The following is a 4,921-nucleotide window of genomic DNA, read 5'->3' as shown; positions in this document are numbered from 1 at the left end:
ATGATTAAAAAACCTTCGCAAGTATGGGTTATGTCTTGATTGAGAATAATAGTGTAAAACGGAGTCTATTAAGAACCAACCTGAGACATCTGGGTAAGTAAAATAGTTCCTAAATCCATAGTTTATGCAAATAAGGAGACCAAAGAAATCAAGCACAGGCTTATTACCATCAAAGAAGGACTTGCCAGTATCAAGGAGTCGACTGCCAAGCTATTGCAGTAGGGCAAAAAAATAGGTACTGACATAGGTAAAGTGAGGCTCTCTCTTAATGGCTTCAAATTGGAAAGAGTACGATTGTTTCATAGGGTGTTTTCCGAAGTTGGTTCCATCAAGAAAGAATCGTCTTTCTCCTTAAATGAGCTTGCAGTCTGAGTTTAAAATTCTTACTCAAACTTCACCAAGATGGTTGAAAAATCTTATGATCACTTCTGTTCTAACATGCACAACACTCTCTCTTACTTCTTTGTTAAATGAAGTTGAACTCTTTTATTAAAAAGGGGTATGTCCCATCTTGAACTTTGGCCTGTATAAAGATACTTCTTACTCCTTCTTTGGCATTTTTTTGCCAAACATGACTATATAATTGGTACTTTATGCTATTTTTGCTTGTTATTCTTATATTGTCTGGTTTTATGTTGTTTTGTGATTGGGTATCTTCTTTTTGCTGTGTTTTTTATCCTCTTTTTGGTAATGCCAAAATGGGGAGAAAATATGTATATGTTAACTAGACTAGTAACAAAGGTAGAGCAAGCAATCATCATATCAAAGCTAACTACAATCATCAAGATAGAGGGACCTAAATGCACTAAATCACTATTACCAAGGAATAAAGATAGGGGGAGCTAAAACAAAAATTCTAATAGGGAAGTCAACTGATATTTAAGTTTGTAATTATCAAAAAAGGGTATATTGTTAGCCTCCTTAGACAATGTTTTAGTATGGACAAACTAAGTTTTAAATGATGACAAACTAATGAATGAATCTTTTGCAGGATAAAGGATCCAAGATTCTGTAAGATTGTTGATGCTAAAAGAATCATGGATCTATCAAACAAAGAAAGGACATCTAATCATAAGAAATCATGACACTCTCTAAGAAAAGAAGGACCAGTAATCCCAAGAAAATCACGACACTCTATAAGAAAGAAAAGACATCCAATCACAAGAAGATCATGACACTTACATGGAAATCTTAGAAATAAAGATCACATTCCCAGCTTTATAGAAGATCGAATCAATTAGAAAATCAATTAGGATCTAAATGAAAGAAAGAAGGACACAACTGTAACATAGACATGAAAGAACAAAAGGAAGGAAAGATCATGGACATATCTGATGTGGACATGATCCAAAGAAGTGTATGGACATATCTGATATGGACATATCAAACAACTACATTCCTAAATCAAGGAATCAATTCAAATAATTATTTGAGAAGAAATCTCTTGGGTTTCCTTATAACGGGTAGCAGTCGAAGACTATAAAATAAGAAGACCAAAGACAGACATTTTTCACACAACTTCAAGGAGAAAATTCAAAGTGTCTTATTCTTAGTCTTACAAAGCCCTATAACTTTAGTTTACAATTGTTATATAAAGAGTACGATCGAGTCATCTTTGTAACATCAACTGAAGTTGTTTCACAAGATCTAAAGATCAAAATAAGTCTTTAGAAATTGTTTTTTATCATTGTACTCAAACCAAACCTTTATCGATCTAAAGGAAATTTTAAACCCATGTGGTCTAGACGTAAGCACTTGATTGGTGTACCAAACTAGGATAAATCTTTGTGTTGTTTACTTTATTCTTTATTATTTATGTGCTTAACTATTTAAGTTTCATTCGATTGTGAAGTGTTTCGATTTGCAGGCGAGACTACTGTGAGGAGTCAGTAGTCAACTCACAGGAAAAAATTTCAACTCACCCCCTATCCAATTTCAATAGAAAATCCTAAAACCAAAGCCCAAATGAAAAAGGATAAAAAGGGGTAGGTGGCTACATGTGCTGTCCACATATGGCCTGGCCTTGGGCGCATGTGGCACATATGGCCTTAGGCTAGGTAAAGGTGGACACCACATGTGCTGGGACCAAATATTCATGGAGGTTTACCCTCGGGATTGTGGACGTCTAACACATGCTTTGCCCACATGCGGTCCACATGTTTACCTAGGTAGGTGCCAAAAGTTTTTTTCAGCTCTTCTACAATTCCTGCTCAAGTTCAGTAACAAAAAATTCAAGAAGTATCACAAACACCTATAATTGATCACAGAAGTAGCCAAAATACCTTTTTTAAATCTTTTTCACGAACTCAGCATCTAAAACCTAGTTTCCTACAAAACATACCAAAAATGCAGCATATAAAAAAAACAACCTCAGAAACTCTCATATTTTCCTCATTTTAAGCATTAAAAGTGCTATATTTCTATAGAACAAAAACACCCTCATTTTAGAATATTTGCATGTCCTCTGGAAACAAAACACAACAAAATAATTAATAAAAGCGACCCTTAATTAGGTCAATCTAAGCTATTCACGCAGTCAATTAACATATTATGCTCAAATCACAACATCCCTTCCTATCTCAACATTCAAAACCATTTGTATATAAGCATGAAGTTTAACAATGTGACACTGTGGGATCAAGGAATGGCAAAACATTAGCAACAGATAATCATACATATGTACAAGTTACACTACCCAAACACGTAAGCAACTAGCAATATGACTCATGTGACCTTACAATAATGATGTCCTGCACACTCATATGAAATAATACATTCCAATATAGGGACATTCAAGAGATGCTCACACTCAGAAGATAAGTTCCAATCAATGTGAATCAAAAATCATAAGTTTGCCCTTATTTTATTTACATTAGTTTTTAGAAAGTTAGGATGGATCACTCTAGTACTTTTCTCAGGTTGTAATGTAAACTTGGGGGCTGGTGTGGTAAATACAGATATGTAAAGTGACTAAGCCTCTTTGGAACTACACTAACTTTAGGGTCCACAATTTAATAAATTTCTTTGTATTCCACCCTTATTTCTCCCTTTTAATTTTAAAGCACATTCAGGTTAGGTGTGGTCTTTTATTCATTCTTTTTACCCCTTCTTACTTATTTTTTCTTTTTTTTTTTTCTTTTACTACCAGACATTGCCCTAATAAATTTTTCTCTTATTTTACCATTCTACACACCTACTTTACATCAAACACACCTATGATAGCCACCCTCAACTTAGATAATTTTCTTGAGTTGAGGTGTACAATGTCAAAGAAGGACCAGGGCCAAAATAGGTTATTGCAACACAAATAGGAAGGTGAATGGTAAAACAAGAAAAAGGGGCTATAAGGCTTAAAAGGGATCAAGGGATGCTATTTCACATAGAGATGGTAAAAGTAGACTAAATTAAAAAATGACTTATGATCCTTTCCTAACTGACTATCCTTATAACCTAGGCAAGGCTGACTGCAAAAGTTCTGAATTCAACACATAAAGGGAATGAAGTAGCATCTCACAAATACATGACACAAAGTAAATATCACAAGATACTACTGATCTGGTTCATGCAACTTTTAGCAAATCATTATTATGTCCCTACCCCTAATGACATAACAAGATCCATAATATGCACACATAAATACATTCACATTGTTCTAAAACACACTTTTGGAGGGATATCATTTTTCTTCAATAATTAATCAAAACATAATTACTGACCCAAATATATAAAAATCTTCTAATTACACAAAAACACAACACAATATGAAATAAAACACAATACAATACAAATTAACCTAGACCTACCGATTCTACAACCATATCGCGATTGACAAGAAAAGAAGCACGACAACAAAAACCTGCGGCATCCATGGCATACCCTAACCCTAACTAAAAACTGCACACTATCCCCTATGTATTAAAATAATATAAACCAAAAAGAATAAGGGCATACCTAGGATATACTAAACGTCCGTGTCATGAGCATCCCTAGATAAGGGCATATTAGCTGGGAGAAAAGGTGTGGAAGAAGTGCATTATTAGAAGATGCACCCACTGCTATCGATCTATGCCATTGCTTCTCAACAATTGCAAAATCCATCAAATTATGTCTAGTCTTTTTAACAGTCTGGTCATATGTTTTATCAGGATCCTTCAAGTCTCTTATGTGACCTCTCTTGGCCTCAACTATTAGAACCCCTTCATCATCTTCTGGGAAAAAGTCAAAATATTTGGGTATATGCAGATGTTATATCTGGACCACTAGGGGTATGACTAAAGTAGTCGATTTTATATGGCTCTCTATGAGAGAGTGTATCTCTACTCATAATATTTCTAACTCCTTTCTCATCTGGGCTAGATCTGGCACCTCCATCTTTGTAGACCAGGCTATAACCTGTCTCATAAACTCATCAAAAAGTACCTAGAAATTAGCACATAGCTTAGATAAGCTAGCTCTCTATATAGCCTCTTATCTGGACTCTGTCATCTTGAATTTAGTTCAACCCCTAAATGCATCTACTCATATAGAGTAGTTATCTTGGTCACACAAACCCGTAATCGAGCACTAGTAACCCTCTAACTATCTACTACGCTATGAAATAACTCCCAAGACATAGTAATCATACCTGTAGTAGAAATTATAGAGGATGGACGAGTGGTATTTAAAGATACACTAACTTTCCTAAGGTCAAAGCCTAGGCTAATAAAGAAGTGGCTGGTGTCCCCTCTACCTGATAATAAAATCTAGGGCCTCTCTCTGCTCCGCTATCTCAAGATCAATACTAACTCCCACATTGCCTCCATGTACATCACCAGACTTAGTAGAAATTGATGGACCCTCGATCTGGGCCTAAGGTACTATGGAAGGCTCACTTGATCTTCTAGGAAGGGCTAGATATGCAAGATCTTTCAAACTCTCTATC

This window comes from Capsicum annuum, chromosome 4, assembly GCF_002878395.1.
Source record: "Capsicum annuum cultivar UCD-10X-F1 chromosome 4, UCD10Xv1.1, whole genome shotgun sequence".
Classification (NCBI taxonomy): Eukaryota; Viridiplantae; Streptophyta; class Magnoliopsida; order Solanales; family Solanaceae; genus Capsicum; species Capsicum annuum.
Note: the sequence above shows the minus strand (reverse complement) of the source record.